Below are 18,343 nucleotides of genomic sequence, written 5' to 3' on the forward strand. Positions count from 1 at the left end.
AAAATCATCATGGAGACCTAAGTTCCCTCTAAGATGCGCAGCTGCCTATTAAGCCCTGTGCAGGGGCTCAGGGCTGCAGTGGGGAGAGATGCCTCTCCCCCAGCATGGACCTCCCTCAGCCCAGCCCAGCCCTACCTAAGCTGCCGCAGCTGGGGAGAAGCGCCTCCCCAAACTGCTGCGGCAAGAGGGCTGGGGAGAGTCCTCTCTCCCCACCGCAGCCCCAGGGCAGCCTGCACCCCAAACCCCTCATCCCTGGCCCCACCCGAGCCCCCACCCCCAGCCAAAGCCCTGACCCCCCTGCACTCCAACCCTCTGTCCCAACCCTGAGCCCCCTCCCACTCCCTCATTCCCAGCCCCACCCCAGAGCCCGCACCCTGAACCCCTTGACCCTATCCCCACCACATGAATTTTGTTATGTGCACCAATACGAAGGTGATGTGTTACACATCACCTTCCTATTGGTGAATATAATAAAATTAATTCCGCACATGGACGTAAAAAATTAGAGGGAACACTGATGGAGATCAAACTGGTCTCAACGGGGTGGGGGAAGGGTGGCTTGGAAATTGAGCCTGCCACCCAGTCATCCACAGCGGCGGCTTCTGTCCTACAGGGTTGGATCCGGCTCTCCACTCTAGCCATTGCAACCTAGCACAAGGGGTTGTGAGGCCACTCGGGTTTGGCCCAGGTGGGCCAAATTCGAGGGGTGTTGCGACCCTGTGAGCTAGGTCACAGTACCACTCACTCAAATTCCATGGGTTTGGGGGCCCTCTCAAATGGGAAAGGCCCAGAGAAAATTGCCTCTTTTGCCCCTACCAGGGAGGGGGGCAGGCAAGGTGTCCTTGCCTCAGCAGGCTGTTTCATGGTAGCTGGTATCTCTCCCTCAGTGAGCCTCGTCCCAACTTCTCTGACCTTGCTCTTTCCTGCCCTTCATAATGCTTCCTCTTCTAGTCCTTTTCCTCCTCCCCCGGTGTGACTCGCTATTCAAATCCACCTGGCTTCTTCTGCTCTTTTGGGTAACTTTCCACTGCTCCTGCCTTCCCACTCCCTTCAGAAGAGTTCAGCTAAAACTGAGGATGCAGCTTATCCGTTGTTAGATGTTTGCACCTAAATAGGGTCATTAGTCCTAAGCATCAATCCAGTGTATCTTTCTGGTGTATACATGGCTTAGTCAGCAATGGTTGGGTCCACAAACATATAACCACTCTGAGATGGAGTATACAAACTCCCCACTAGGCCACTAGGGGTTAAGAAGCTGTTCTGGACTCAGCCAGCCCTGCCCCACCACACTGTGCAAGAAATGCACAGGGTGTAGGAGGAGTTAAAAGGGAGCAGAACAGCTCACTTGTGGGAAGACCAGGGAAGAGAAAGGATTTCTACTTTTTAGCTCCTGAGAAAAGGGCTGAGGGAAGGTGGGATCTCTCCCTCAACAACCACCTGACGGTCCCTTCCTGAGAGAAGGGAAGACCTGCTTCTGTTATACCTGGAGAGGGAGGTATTTCCCCCTTTCACCTACTAGTGCAGTTTGCGTTAATTCCTTGTGTGTTGTTTATGGATAACCCCTGAAGGGGAGAGACTTGGAACTGACCTGGCTGAAGGGCCAAGGCACGAGAGGAGGCAGCTGCTACCCCGAGAGAGAGAGAGAGAAAGAGAGAGAGAGAGAGAGAGAGAGAGAGAGAGAGCTGCCACGCCACTCCCAGCTGTGAAGAGGCACCCAGTAGTGACTGACCTCCTTCACAGCCTCCTGTGATAGACTGAGTACTTTGGACAATAGTGGGGTGGTAGGAAGTGGCCCAGGAAGGGCAGCATTAAGTGCTCCTGGGTGTCAGACCCTTGTGTCACCCTCACAGGGCAGTGGGCTGGAGCCCGATGGAGTGAGAGGGCCCAGGCTCCCCTACATGTCGAAGGGCCTAAGCTCTGACTATTAGGCAAGACTTCCCACAAGCAAAGACCATCACACACGACACAGCAGATTTTCATATTACAACTTCACAATATCAATCAGAATTCATAAGTTGCACAAATATAGCTCCAATTAATTACCCTTGATACCAAGTACAAACCCACCTGAAACCAGCAGGTACGTATTCAGCATGCCTAAGTCTTGCCACTGCAACCATGGCTATATTACTATTGATTCTCACACTACCTCTCAAGTCAGCCGATCGGTGCTAAAGAACCCGGGCCTCAAGCCTCTACGCTGATTCTCAACTCTACATTAAGAATTTTTTAACCAAGGCTAGAACCTGGGACTCCTGATGCCACACTGCAGCACTAAAACCCAAGTCAAATCAACCATACTCAAGACTTCCTAGCTCCCTCCCAAAATGTGGCTGTTCTAGCCCTTTGACCTGTGTGCACTGTGGGAAAACTTTACAGTCCACCCTGCACATTACAACAATTTTGAACAGCCTGCCAACACATCCTGCCGGGCCACATGGAGAAAGCCCCTTTTCAAGAAGTTCTCTTGCTTGCACTTTCATTCCTGTGTCAGGAAACGGGCAGAGTTTCTGTGAGGCACTGGTGGACATTTCAGCAATGCTGTCTGACCTGCCAAAGACACCTAACAGAGCTTCAGATGGAGCAGGAGGCAGAGGAGTACCATCACCCAGGCAAGGCGGACTCTCTCTGTCTGATGGAGCTCACTACACTATGTATAGCTGCTGATGCCCCCTACATAGACCGACACTTCTGGCACAGGACCACAAGCACAGACTGGTGGGATCACGTTGTCACACAGACCTTGGATAACCAGCAGTGCGTTCATGACTCTTGCATGAAAAGCAACAACATTTCTGGAGCTTTGCAAGTAACTTGCCCTGATCCTTCAGCATAAAGACTCATAAAGGGCACTCTTGCTGGTCCAGGAGTAGATTGCTATAGCTGTGTGGAAGCTGGCTAGCCCAGATTGCTACAGATCCATTGCAACCAGCGTGGTGTTGGAAAGTTGACTGTGGGTACAGTGGTGGCAGAGGTTTCTAAGGCAACCAGGCATGTGGTTTACCTTAAGGTGGTAGGCATAAAAGATATTCCTGAGGTAACTGCTGGCTTTGAGAGAACGGGGTTTCCAAACAGTGCTGGGGCCATTGCTGGGACTCACATGCCCATAGTTTGCTCTCCTCAAGGAGCATGAGTACATAGTCTGCAAAGGGTGCTACTCCATTGTTATGCAGGCCCTTGTGGACCACAGAGGCCAATTTATGAATGTCAAAGAGGGCTGCACTGTGAAAGTTCATGATGCCCAAGTTTTCTGCCAATCGGAAGTCTACATTCGTGGACAGACTGGGACACTATTCCCATCAAATAACATTGTCATAATCTGTTACTGTCCCCCACCATTATTCTGGGGAACCTGTATATACCCTTTGTCTTGGCTTATGAAACCATACCCTGATTTCAGAAGCCCTGGTAAAAGACAGGTTAATTACACTCTCAGCAGGTGTAGAATGGCTATTGAATGTGGTTTTGAAGAATGTGGTTTTCGGGGTGTGGTGGGGGTGAGTAAAGAAACCAATAGGAGAGCACTTCAATCTCCCTGGACACTCAACAACATACTTAAAAGTGGCCATTCTTCCACACAAAAAACTTCAAAAACAGACTTTAACGAGAAACTGCAGAACTGGAATTAATTTGCGAACTTGACACGATCAAATTAGGCCTGAATAAAGACTGGGAATGGCTGGGTCACTACAAAAAAGTAATATTCCCTCTGTTGATCCTCACATCTTCTTGTCAACTGTTGGAAATGGGCCACATCCACCCTGACTGAATTGACCTCATTAGCACTGACCCCCCACTTGGTAAGGCAACTCCTATCTTTTAATGTGCTGTATATTTATACCTGCCTACTATATTTTTTACTCCATACATCTGATGAAGTGTATTTTAGCCCACAAAAGCTTACGCCCAAATAAATTCATTAGTCTCTAAGGTGCCACAAGGACTCCTCATTGTTTTTCCCTTAAACATAGTCTTTGATCCTTAAGCTGCATACCCAGGCTGAAGAACATCTGACCCTTTCCCACAGCCACGTGTCTGTATACAATTCATTGTTCTTGTGTATGGGCTGGTAGTTAACAGACAGACAATCACAGCTGATGATCCTAGATTGCTCTGTCACAGCTTCTAACACATACCCAAGGAAAAGGCCATCAATACCCCACTACAAAATGAATGCACTAATCCACAAGGGAGGTTGCAATACAGCGTAAGGGTCACACTCCAAAATGAAGGTTACAATACAAAGCGGAGCTCCTAAAACAAAACAGCGCTCTAAAAACAAACAGGGGTTCGTAATCTGATACAGACATATCCCACTCTGTCACAGTACCAACATCAAGGCATACTGTCACCACCATGACCACACTGCAACCTTGGGCACACATTCCAGAGCTAGGATCCACATCCACTAAAACACTGGAATTTCCAGCATACCAATGCAACACCTATGCTACTTGTGTACAGTCGGGGTATCTATCTTTCAATCTAATGTGACAATGTTTTTTAATCACCGCACTATTTCCTATATCCTTATAGTACGATCAGGAGCATATTATACAGTGTTCTCCAATATTCACAAAATAAAGACTGGAAAATAAAGAAAGGTTTCAGGTTTTCTTTTAAAGTGTATTGCCAACCTGGCACCAAGGGGGAAAAAGCCAAGTACATTTATTTTACACTTAATTTTTTAAAAATCTGAATGCTATACTGGATATGCTCACCATTAATTTCCTTATTCCAGGCAAATTCTTTCTTCCAAAACACCTTTTTATAGTTCTTTACTAAATTATTACATTTTCTCCTGACTATTCAAATCAAGCCAATTATTTTCAAAGCCAGTTTAGACACATTTACTGAAGTGTTTGTCATAGTAAAAAAATACCAATCTAAAGAATAATAAAATGGAAATACAGGGGCCAATCTCTCAGACTTTAATGGAACTACTTGCAGTAGCAAGCTCTTTGTCAAAGGATATTTGTATGTTTGGACTCGTAAAGAGAACTACAGTACAGTGTAATAATAAGGTTTATATCTGAGAATAGCATACTTGATATAGCAACAATACTGCTACTAAAACCCACCTGATCATAGCCATCAAATTTCTTCTCCCAGAAACCACATATCGTGCATGGTAAAGAGAGCATTCTATCACAGTAGTCAACCCAAGTTTACTAATATTGACTGAGGCTTTGTTTTTGTTTTTTAAATCAAGTAAACCCAGCATCACTGATTACATCAAATGTGTGTTACCTCTTGATAGTGTGATAGCAAAGACAGGGAAACTGTGGAGTATCCCAGAAAATGGGTACATGGAAATGAAATGCTGAACCACTGTCTGACTGAGAAGTCTCCCTGTCATCCCACAAATTAGTATTATCGTAACAAACCAGCAACCAAAGGCTCCAAACAGGAAAGAACAAAAACAGACAAACTGAAATCAGTATGCTGCTGAAAGCTGTCTTAGCTCTTTCACATGACTATCATTTTTGCATTTTAAATAAATATCTAGCATGCATTGCACTTCAGAAAGAATATATAGCACCTTTCACAAAAGAGGTGTTTATTAATGAATAGTAATAATAATATCAACAGCAATCTTCAGCTATACATCTTGAAATGCTTTTAAAAGAAAGGTGTTACCAATATTCCCATTTTAAATGGGGAAATGGAGGTGCAGAAGAGTTAAGTGACTTCACACAGGAAGTAAGGTGTAGAGCAGACTCTAGGGATCCAATTCTGCAGACATTTATGCACATGTCTAATTTTACTACTGTGAGTAATCCCATTAAAATCAACAGGCCAACAGAAAAGTTTCCACAATTTGTTTTTAAAAATCCCATTAAAATTATGTTTTAAATGTACTTCTCTGGAGTATTTGATACCCAAATATTACAGCATTAAGAATTTGAAACTGATTATAAACAAAAGTGAAACTGACTGTGCTAATTTTCATTGTCCCAACAGAGAAATAAAAAGGAAAACAAAAAAAGTGCCCTGTAAACTGCATTTCAATTTTATCTTTTATTAATCTAATGTAACATATACTTACATAATATATGATTTTTAATTTCAAAGTAACCTAAATGATTAAAAAAAATCTTATGTTAGAGTTCTCTTTCCAATATACAATAACTAGTCTGTACCCTTCCTAAAGAATCCAAGTATAGGATAATTCATAAAAGCAATGAGGATTCTGTTTCTTTTTAACATAATGTCCCCTATCAAGCTCAACCATATACATTAATTTGAATGTCAAATATCTATACTCTTTGCTAAATGCCATACTTGGCCTTTAAGTAATTCTTTTCAGTTTATGCATAAAACTTAATTAAAATGATTTTGAGGGGGAAAGGCTGCAATATGCCCAAGCAATCTGCATATATGTACGCTCCAGTTTAAAAAATTAAGACTCTTTCATGTGTCCCATTAGCCCCAATAAAAACACATTAATGGCTCAATCCCACAAGCACAGCTGTGAAGCACTGAGTGCTCTCAACTCCCACTATCTTTACACACAAAACCACTTTCAGTCACTTTCACAAATATACCCAAATTGGACCAAATCCTTTTTGATTAAAGTATTTCCACTGAAGACAATGGAAATACTTGAATGCAACTTCACTGCAACCTTGATGTAACAGTATTGTAAACTGTTTTACCGTATATTCATTGGTTTCAGAGTAGCAGCCGTGTTAGTCTGTATCCGCAAAAAGAAAAGGAGTACTTGTGGCACCTTAGAGACTAACAAATTTGTTTGAGCATAAGCTTTCGTGACCTACAAATTATGCTCAAATAAATTTGTTAGTCTCTAAGGTGCCACAAGTACTCCTTTTCTTTTTGCGTATATTCACAGTAAGTACTGATGAAGATATATTTTTGTGGATATTGTTAAAACTATCTTTAAGACGTCCTGCTACTAGGGCATGTCACTTTTAAAAATACATATCCCACTAACTGAGTTATGTGACCAACAGTAACTATAAGCAGAAATGTGACTCGACCCCCGACAGCAGAACATTCTGTCAGCCTTCCACAACATGACTGAAATGTGGGCCATCTGTTACTGTGGAAGTACTTCAATATGAGTAAATAAGATAACATTCTCCAGATTAAAACCTCTATGCATCTTTTCTTACTTTTCTTTTTCCACCCATCTTTTTCCATGCAGTTTCTTTCTACTACTTTTTTCTTTTTCAACTTTTTTATCTCTGGTCTCTTGCTGTTGGGGCTCTTTCATTCTGTTTCTTTGTTTATCCTTCCTTAATTAATACTTTGTTTTCTTAGCTATTTTCAGGCCACAATAGCATCCCATTTTCATGTTGTCTCTCACTTTCCTCTGTTGTCTCTATCACCTTTCTACCTATTTCCTGCTGTCTCCTTCTTGCTCCACTTCTCCCTGACCCAGCCACGACCTTATCCCTTGTATCTACATCTTTCACTTCAATTTAGCTGGCTGAGGTGTACTCTACATTTCTCCTAGGGCCTTGTCTAGACTAAAATAAATGGTGTATTTTGTTTGTTTGTTTAACGTTAACACATTTTTTAAAAACTCATGTTTAACATACAACTTGCTCTGGCCACATGTGTTATGTACTTGAAGTGAACCTTAAGTAGGAGCCTAGAGTGGACCTCGGCCAGATAACATTTTTTACCTCAGTTAACACAAACCTATACTAAGGAAAGGACATGCTATATCTATATCTCTGGAACTTATATGGCCCCCCATTACAGTAGCACCTCAGCACATTGCAATCTTGAATGTATTTTAGCCTCACAACCTCTGTGTGGTAGGAAGTACTATTATCCCCATTTTACAGACAGCGATCTGAGGCATACAAAGATGAACTATGGAAGTACTGCAATATGAGTAAATAAGGTAACATTCTCCAGATTAAGTCAGCGGCACTGCTATGGGTACCCGCATGGCCCCACAATATGCCATTTTTATGGCTGACTTAGAACAACACTTCCTCAGCTCTTGTCCCCTAATGCCCCTACTCTACTTGCGCTACATTGATGACATCTTCATCATCTGGACCCATGGAAAAGAAGCCCTTGAGGAATTCCACCATGATTTCAACAATTTCCATCCCACCATCAACCTCAGCCTAGACCAATCCACACAAGCGGTCCATTTCCTGGACACTACTGTGCTAATAAGTGATGGTCACATAAACACCACCCTATACCGGAAACCTACTGACCACTATACTTACCTGCATGCCTCCAGCTTCCATCCAGGACACACCACACGATCCACTGTCTACAGCCAAGCTCTAAGATACAACCGCATTTGCTCCAACCCCTCAGACAGAGACAAACACCTACAAGATCTCTATCAAGCATTCTTAAAACTACAATACCCACCTGTTGAAGTGAAAAAACAGATTGACAGAGCCAGAAGAGTACCCAGAAGTCACCTACTACAGGACAGGCCCAACAAAGAAAATAACAGAAAGCCACTAGCTGTCACTGTCAGCCCCCAATTAAAACCGCTCCAGCATATCATCAAAGATTTACCACCTATCTTGAAAAATGATCCCTCATTCTCACAGAGCTTGGGAGACAGGCCAGTCCTCGCTTACAGACAGCCCCGAACCTGAAGCAAATACTCACCAGCAACCACACACCACACAACAAAAACACTAACTCAGGAACCTATCCTTGCAACAAACCCCGATGCCAACTCTGTCCACATATTTATTCAAGTGACACCATCATAGGACCTAATCACATTAGCCACGCCATCAGGAGCTCGTTCACCTGTACATCTACCAATGTAAATTGGCCAAACCGGACAGTCGCTATATAAAAGAATAAATGGACACAAATCTGACATCAGGAATCATAACATTCAAAACCCGGTAGTAGAACACTTCAACCTCTCTGGCCACTCAGTAAAAGATTTAAGGGTGGCAATTTTGCAACAGAAAAGCTTCAAAAACAGACCCCAACGAGAAACTGCTGAGCTTGAACTAATATGCAAACTAGATACCATTAACTTGGTTTTGAATAGGGACTGGGAGTGGCTGGATCATTAAACATATTGAATCTATTTCCTTAAGTTAAGTAACCTCACACCTTCTTGTCAACCGTCTTAATGGGCCATCTTGATTATCACTACAAAAGTTTTTTTTTTCCTCCTGCTGCTAATAGCTCATCTTAACTAAATAGCGTCTCACAGTTTGTATACTAACTCCCAACTTATCTGTATGTATATATCTTACGATATGTTCCATTCTATGCATCCGATGAAGTGGGATGTAGCCCACGAAAGCTTATGCTCTAATAAATTTGTTAGTCTCTAAAGTGCTACAAATCCTCATTTTCTTTTTACAAGTACTCCTGTTCTTTTTAAAGATGAACTAACTTGCCCAAAGTCACAAAAGAAGTCAGTGGTGGGGCAGGAAACTGCATCCAGAACTCCGGGCTTGTACCCTAACCACTAGACCATCGTTCTTCTCTAAGGATTAGATATAGTGTAATAGGGTCATAACCTCTTTTCCCAAACTAGACAACACCTGTGATGTCTCTCACTTCCCCTTTCCTTTATCTTCTATTGCCGCGTCCCTTCCCCATCCAGAGACAGAACAGCCATTTTACTTTGGCTATGGCCTTTTCCTTGGCAACAGAATACAGAACTCTGGAGTTGTGCCCACCCTTACAGTGAAAGAGTTTTCCCATGTCCACTTTTGAAATCAGTGTGAAAATAAACCAAGCTATAATCTCTACTTGATGTAAATATGCAAAAGACCATTTAAATATCAGAGAGACAAGAACAGAAAAGAAAAAAGCTGATAGAGCCTGGAATTTTGTATGTGAACTAGCAGCAAATGCTGTGCATTTCAAGTTCAACCTAAGTCCCCACATAAAATATGCTTGTGGTCCAAGTCAATGGATACAGTACAGAAGTCTACAATGCAAATCACCAACTATACTTACAGACAACTATTACATTCACAAATCCTCATGAATCAACAGTATGCACCTTAATCATTGTTAAATAAAGGAGAGCCTCCCCTATGCTGGGTTTGACAATTACTACTTGTGTAATGAAGAGCCGAAAAAGTATTGTGGGAAAACTGATATTGCATCTGATTGAATGTATGTTTTGTTTTGGATGAGTTCATGTATGTGCTGCACATCCAGAACAACCTTCACAAAGTGGCCACAAAAATGAAGAAAGAAGAAGAAATAATTTACTTTATCAAATACACTGGACTAAAGCCAACAAAATAGAGACTCAGAATCACCAGAAAAAAAGACCTCCAAATTCATTAGTGTTCTACCTATGATGTACAGTATTATGTTTAAATACTACCACACAAACATTCATGTATGTGTTTACAAGTTAGCCATTATTTTTAAAAAATGTTTATTAAATTAGTTAGTGGATTTCTTTAATTTCTTGCACGTAGTATCTGTGGACATGCTGACTTTTGGTTCACACAAGAGCACAAATGTCCTACCAAAGCTGTATGTTCCACAAGTAATTTTTTTAAAATATCAGAGCTTGTTTGGTAAAACTGTTCAAGGAGGCCAGAGTAAGTGACTACAAACTCCCTGAACTCTATTAATTCATTCTTGGTTCAAAGCAAAATATTTAATCATGGTGTTTGGGAATCATACTATCATTTTAAAAATCAGATTCCTTTCTTCCTTTTGACATTTTGTTTTATGAGTTTTATAGCTACAGACAAATATGAATTGCACTGCAAGACATTTGCTTTACATTTACTAACTGATTATACTGGGAAAAACAAAACGTATAAAGTATACATGTGTATCAACAGTGGAACACAAATGAAGTTTCTTTCTCAAATGGGAACTGATCCAAAGTCCATTGAAGTCAATGAAGCTGACTTCAGTGGGCTACAGATCAGCCCATAATAAACAGATACATTATCGTATTTAAAAACATGTATATACCTTTAACCGATTCTAAAAATAATACCATTAACTGTTGTTCCTCTCACTACATGAGGCAGTTAGTGATAACTAATGTTTTCAAACATTTTGCATCTTCTCTTCATTCTCAATTAGAAGGTTTAGAATCTTTCCGAATTTACTGATAGTGAGATAAATCCTGCATGCTTTGTTTACAGAAGTGATCCCACTTAAGTCAATGGGACCAACTACATAATTTGGTGCCTTGATTACTTAAATCCAGCAAGACCATTTTATATTACATTTCTCTTGGTTCAAACATCAATGTAGACGCTGACCACAGTCATCTTTAATTTCTAAATTTCAATTCTACAGTTTTGAGGTTGTTTCTTGAATTGACAAGCTATTTGAGCTTGCTCCTGATTGCCCCTGAAATCACTGGCGATCTACTATAACTTCAATGGGAGCACAGAACAGTACAGTTGGAATAGCTCAAAGTCTAGTGCTGTGTTTCCTTTTTGGTTTCTAAATTAAATGACCAAGATAATATATGTATAACTAAACCAAAGTAAGTATATACAAGCCTTGATCTTTCTCCCTTTAATATCAATGGCAAACCTCCCATTGACTTCTGTGGTTTCGGACAGGGCCCTCCCTATGAATACATTCTTATTTCTTGCTAATGAAATGTCTTGTTTTTCCATTAGTCTCCCATTTGAGGCAAATCATGTGGCTTAAGAGTAAATATTTCTCACTGTCAAGAAAGCTACAGACAGGATATTTCTGCTAGTAAACAAAAGCTCACCAAAGGCTCAATCTTATAAGGCTCTGAACACCTCCTGCAAGGTGCTAAACAGCCTCAATGCCACTAAAAAAATCAATGGAAATGAGCACCCTAAGGATCACATCCTGCTCACATCAAAGTCAATGAAATTTTTGCAACTGACTTCACTGGGAGCAAGACTGGGTCTCAATTCTCCGACAGCAATATATGGACAAATAAGAGAAGGTAAGGACTCAGCATCAGTCTACTTGTTTCTACTTAAGTCAAATGAGAGATTTCTCAATAGTTTCAACAAAATCAGGTCCCTATTTAACACCACATCACAACTAGTTGACAACAGGCCCAATCCTTAGTCAAGTGAGTAACCCTTACTCATGTGAGTAATCCCACTGAAACGCAGGACTACCTGTGTGAATACGGGTTACAGAGTTGGTCCAATATTCCTTCAATATTACTGATACTTTGAATACGATTATGACTAAATTAGATCCTACAAAAGAAAATTAAGAAACTGAGTTACTTTGAGCATGGTGAAGGTTTCCGTGAGTTAGTTTATACCATAGTTCATTATTCTAGCCTCTGTCTCCAAATCAAACTATAAAGAAACATGCAAAATGAGTTTCTTTGGTGACATTATTTAAAATATCAAAATGTAAACTGTGTGAACACTCTTGTACTCTATATCAAAGGCTTCAGGAACCACTCCCAACAGGGCATAACAGGCATTTTGCAATCTGAATTTATAAATCATTAAATGATTTAACTCCAAGAAATTATTGCAGCCAATCATTTTTCGGTATTAGGATGAGATTTGTCCCATCCAAAGTTTTATACTCAAAGGTATTGTTTTCTCTTCTGGAGCACTTTTCCAAGGCTATTACTTTAAAAAACAACATCTTTTTAAAAGCAATAACCTATTTGTCATTTTTACAGATGTACAAATTGCTGTATGCTTAATTCCTTCATACCAGCCTCATATACTATTTGACCATTTTCAATTCAGTTGTGTAAATATCTGGAAAAAGAAAAGGAGTACTTGTGGCACCTTAGAGACCAACCAATAGTCTCTAAGGTGCCACAAGTACTCCTTTTCTTTTTGTGAATACAGACTAACACGGCTGTTACTCTGAAACCTGTAAATATTTGGTAAATTGATGTATTTTGTGCGCGCTATTCTTTATTTTGTAATCACGCCATATCTTCTGTCTAGTAAAAGGGGCCATTTGGCAATACTGACTGATAAAAATATCCATGCAGTTCGCACTCCAAGTTAAGAGATAATAATTCTAGAAGTGTTTTATTTTGTATGGAAAGATGCCAAAAAAAAGGAAAGAAAAAATACTATTGCATTTGGCATAGTATTGAGTTCCAAATTTTAAAGAAGCAGTTTTTGGCTATGTACACTGTCATCAAAGCAATAACATACAGAATGGTGTTATCAAATTTTAAACATACACACAAAATTTTCCACATACTGATGCTCTCTTTACCTGCTTACTACGAGTAGCCATGAAATTTCTATCTAAACATTAAGCTTTAAGGTCAGGACAGTGTCCTGCTCAGGGTAGTGCACTGCCCTATTATTTTACTGCATCATAGAGACCAGGGTACACATCAGCAAAAACTCCTGTCTCTTCCCTTGGCTTTCCTGTACAAGGGGGTACAGTGCAAAATGCAAAAAGCAAAAGAAGAAGCACCCACAAATCCCTTGGTCACTCGCTAGTAGACCCAGACTAACCCCATAGGTTAGGAAAAGGGCTCCCAGCTCAAGTGCTTAGGGGCTGGGGGTGGATCAGGAGCAGAATGCGAGACGCATGCACGGAAAGCTGCAGCTTGCAGCCTGGAGCCTTTGCAGCTCACCTGGGAGTTGCAGTTGCTGCTGCTGCAGCCCGGCCACAACCCGCTGCCATTTGTTGCTTGTGTTCTGAGGGAGCTGCAGCCCAGTCATTTAGAAACAGCCTTTCCTCATCATCACAGCCATCACCACCTGCTTCATGCTTCGTAGCAACTGGTCCTGGTAGGTTTCAAAGTGGAAAAATCCCAAGGCAACACAAACAGCTTCTTCCCATCTCTCTCTCTCTCTCTCTCTCTCTCTCTCCCCATGCACCATCCTCAGCTTCCACTGCCAGTTGCACGCGCCTCTCTCACTTCACTTTGCTCACTCATCGCCACTTGCATGCCGATCAGCTTGACACTCTGCAACCCGTGCGTGCCACCAGCTTGCAAAAATTGAAAGAAGACACGCCTTGAAAATGCTCCCTTTGCTCTAGCTCCAACGCCGGCGGTGGGGGGTAGCCCTAGTTCCTGCAGCCTCCGCTCCTTTATTCAGCAACACCCCACCCTTCCAGCCCACCTACCGCCGTCGGGCCCTTCCGGGGAGTTTCCAGCCGCAGCCCCAGCTAGCTCCGGGAAGCAGCAGGCTCCGCTGAGGAGGGCTCCGGCCCGGCTGCGGCAGGGATGGCCGGGGTTCCCGCTGGAGAAGCGCGGCTGGCTAGTTCGGTGCCAGGCAGAGCGGCAGGCTGCACTAGTCGGCCAGCGGGTGTCTGACTCCACCTGCTCCGCGCCCCAGAGCCTTTCAGTCCAGGTGGTGGGGGGGGGGGGGAGATGTGCCCTGAACACCCCCAGGACACGCTCTCCTGCCCCTCCCCCAGCCGCTGCTAGAGCTGGGGGGAGGGGGCTGCCGCCCACCCACTCCCACAGCCGCGGGCTTCGCTCCTTTCCCCTCCAGCCCAACTCCCGGAGTTGCTCTCCGCGCCCCCACAGCCTCCCCCCCACTTAGACAGTCACAGAGCTAGACAGTCACAGAGCCCTGCTGTGGCCCCCGACGCAGCCCTCAGCATCCTCCCCAGCTCACTCGGGAGCAGCCCAGGCACCGAGGGTGCAGCCTCCCCGGGCTCGCCTGGCTGCTTCTGGTGAGGACCGATCGAGCCAGCCCCGGGTTCGCCTCCGCCTCCCCCGGAGTTGGGGCAGGGCCCGGCCACAGCCAATGAAGAAATAAACCAAAAGCAGCAGCGAGGGGGGAAGCGGCACCCCGGGGCCAGCAGGCGCAGCGAGCCGAGCCTGCCTGCAAAAGTTCCCGGAGTTGCAATGCGCCGGCCGGGAGCGGCCCCCCGCGCGCGCTGCGTGCCCGGGGCAGGGCAAAGGACTCTCGGGCCCCGGCGGGCAGCCGGCCAGTGCAACAGGCGGCGGCGGCGCCTTACCTCGCCTGAGGCGTCCGGTGCCTGCCCAGCCGCGGCTCCATAGGAGCGGCGGGGAACCAGGCTGCAAGGGCCGCAGCGCGGGCTGCCCCCGCGGCTCCCTCAGCCGGCCGAGGAGCGTGGCGGTGCGGGCAGCCGCCGCTCGGGCATCTTGGAGGGCGGGGAGCCGCCGCCGCCGCCTGCGAGGGAGCGAGCGCTGCTGCAGAGCCCGGAGCCGGCGGGCAGGGAGGCGGCAGCGGCGATGGAGAGGAGCCTTCCTCACGGGCTGCGGGCGGGCTGCGGGCGGTACGCGCTGCCTGTCCCCGCCTGCCACATGCCAGCGCCCGGCTGGCTTGGGGAGGGGGGCGAGGGTTTGCTGTGCCAGGCTCCGGAGGGGATCGGGGTGCCAGGAGCGCCCCCTGCGGCTCCCCCTCCCCTGCGGGTCCCTAGGGCCGTGCCAGCCTCCGCCGCAGCCGGCCCCGGCTCAGGAGCGCCGGGAATCACCTCCTCCGTGTCCCCCCCCCCCCCCGTGGGGAGGGGAAGGGTTTCCCCGCTAACCTCTCCCAGCCGTGCAAATGCGGAGTAACTCCACGAACGGCACTCGTGTAAAAACGGTGCAAGTGACTCCGAGCCGTGTTATTCATCCCCCATTCCCGCCCGGGATGATTTTCAGTCCTGGCTCCTGAAGATGCTTTGAAGTGCACCATGGCCCATCACACGGCATACCTTACCAAAACACTAGGCATTTTTTCCTCTTGTTCGCTGTCCCCCGTAAGCACTTTATGTCTCCCTGATTTCTGCAAAGTATTACTCTGGACTGTGCAATATAAACCTCATATTTGCCATGTTTGTCACAGCCTGGTTGGGAATTTTGTTGTCTGGGGCTGGTTTATTGCATCTGCCTAGAAAAGACTGAGGAAAATGCTTGTTTTGTTTGTGTTTTTAAGTAAATAAAAACACAAACAAAACACAGAATGTTAAATAAAGTAAATGGAAAAGTTTATTGGTTTGGATACCTACATTTGCTTGCCTCTAGTTTAATTATATAATTGCATTAAATGTATGTAAGCCACTGTTAGGAGGCAGGATGCTGGAGTAGATACACCATTGCTATGCCAATTCCCATGTTCCTGCTGACTAGAGGACAAGATACCCCAGGTGTTAGACCATACAAACTGGATCTTCTCTCTTCCTTCATCTGGTTATTGTACAATTTAGAGCTCACTACTGCCAAAATCTTTATATGAGTTAGCTTTTCTCATGTGAGTAGTCCCTCTGAGTTATCTGAGAAAGGCTTTGCAGGATCAAAGGCTTTAGATTGTAAATTCCTTCTGTCAAAAAACTATGGGACATAGGACTCTTCATAAGAGTAAAGTAAGCCTAATGAATTCCCCATGGGTCAGCTTTTATGTACACTAAAAGTAAATGATAAATAAGAGGGGCATTGCTGTAACTTTTCAGCTTGCATGAGCAATAAGCAATACATTCTTACATCTTCTTCACACTCTGTGCCTTCATTTATCCTTAAAAACTTGCCCAGTATAAAAATACTGGAATATGCATTCTTATTTAGAACTGTTAGATTTTGTCTACCTGATGTGCTTTGCTATCATTAAAACTAAAATGCTTTGGGGAATGGATTTCCTGGCCTATTCACAGAGGGCTATAGATCCTTTCAACCTTCTAGTCACCTCTTCAAGCTTTGTTCTAGGCAGGTAGTGCCCAAAAGTGATCATTTGATTGCACACAAAAAAAAGTTTAGGTGACTAAATGTTAAATGATTGTCAGATGTGCCAACTTTCAGTCATTTAGACGGAGGCTCACTGATTTTGGATTCGTTTTAAGACAAATCTTGAAAGTATAGAAATATCAATCAAAATTGAGAACAAACCAACCAAGAGCTTGCATACTGGGACAATTGCACCAAAATCCAACTTATGGTTACGCTTTCAGTCTCCAGGATATGGGCACCAGGACAAATGTGCAAAACACCTATTATGTATGTATTCAGTTGGAATGCCTGTTCATACTCACATCCCTGGTATTCATATCATAGACCAGTGATTCTCAACCAAGGGTCTGGGGTCCCCTGGGAGGGCCTGAGTAGGTTTCAGGCAGTCCACCAAGCAGGGCCAGCATTAGAATTGCTGTGGCCCGCCCAGGGCAGAAAGCTAAAACCCTACCTCATGGGGCTGAAGCCTGGAGTTCCAAGCCCTGCCACCCAAGGCTGAAACCAAAGCCTGAGGAATTTAGCTTCACAAGGCCCCCAATAAAAATCTAATCCTTCTAAGCCTACTTACTGTTGAACATCTTAAGCAGAAGTCCTTCATTGTAAAGAAACAAATACCTGCTCTTTGCTGGCTGAAAAGAAATAATGTTTCTTTGAATAGTAAAAACATAACTTACCAATGTGGCAGTGTCCCTTTAAAACTGAAATCCTGCCAGTCCACTGCAATCTAATTGACTTTTATGGTTTTGAAAAAAAAATGAAGTGATGACACCTGATCCTGCAAAATTTGACACACAAGATTAGCACTCACTCATACAATTAATCCAGTCATGTGAATGGGTTTTATTTGCACGAGTAAGGACTTTTCACATGAGTCAAAATGGTCGATAATAAATTAATTAGTTCTGCTTCTTTTGAAATTTCAATTCAGTGAAAATGTTCTGACTAGCTCTACATGAATATAAGGTTTCTCCGGGTTGCACTCTAGGACTTGCTCCTGAGAGGAGCTGAGCATTGTAACTTGAGTTGAAGTTGATGAGCATTCAGCACCTCTAGAGGAAAAAAAAAAAAGTAATTTGGGGAAATTACTACAGAGTAAGCACCAGAGCTAGCTGCTGCTAAAAATATCATATGGATTTTTAGTAGTTAAATATGGCCCAGGTCATGATCCCTCCTTTGGCTCTGTATGGAGTAGATGGAATGTGCTGTTCCTTTAGGCAGAAGAAAATACTTAATTTTAAGAACATGATCCTCAAGTTGAGCCTCTTGGGAGATTTAGTTCATTAGCTCATCAGCTAGTATGTTAATTTTATGCCATTGTTAGAGGTGAAAGGATTAATCCTCTATTAAAAAGAATACAAGTTTAATGGATAAGGAGAAGGTCATTTGGCTTCTCTCAGCACAGGAAGAAGCTGTAATACATGCTGACTTTTGCAAACAACTATGAAAATTAGAGAGGATAAAATAATAGATGATACCAGATGGTTCTTTAACTTACCTCATAAAATAATTTTGATTGCTGTTTATAAATATTCAAGGACCCAATCCTGCAAACCCCTTACTCCGATGAGTAAACTTTGCTCATGTAAATACTTCACATCAACAGGACTACATGGGATTAAGGATTTTTCATGTGAATATGGGACTGCTGGATTGGTCCTTCAAAATTTATAAATACTAACCAAAATTTCACAGGGTCAATTAAGGAGCCATCTAGTACAATCTATTTCTGTTAGCCTCCCAAAAATTCATAGCTATGTGTGCAGA

General features: G+C 43.6%; 1 protein-coding gene across 11 annotated transcripts in view; it reads right to left on the reverse strand.

The window, feature by feature from the left end:
• Nucleotides 1-18,343, reverse strand: part of LRRC3B (leucine rich repeat containing 3B) — a 300,630-nt gene that overhangs the window by 40,161 nt on the left and 242,126 nt on the right. For 2 of the 11 annotated variants that reach the window (XM_073333442.1, XM_073333443.1), the window contains exon 1: nt 13,532-14,008. The exons of 4 other annotated variants lie outside the window; for them this stretch is intronic. The gene's annotated coding sequence lies outside the window, so the exon portion shown is untranslated. Of the gene's footprint in view, nt 1-13,531; nt 14,009-14,028; nt 14,386-14,525; nt 14,648-14,871; nt 15,367-18,343 lie in introns of those variants that run through there. 5 more of the 11 variants (XM_073333441.1, XM_073333440.1, XM_073333444.1 and 2 more) reach the window with 5 other exon arrangements.

Source organism: Lepidochelys kempii, chromosome 2, assembly GCF_965140265.1.
Source record: "Lepidochelys kempii isolate rLepKem1 chromosome 2, rLepKem1.hap2, whole genome shotgun sequence".
Classification (NCBI taxonomy): Eukaryota; Metazoa; Chordata; order Testudines; family Cheloniidae; genus Lepidochelys; species Lepidochelys kempii.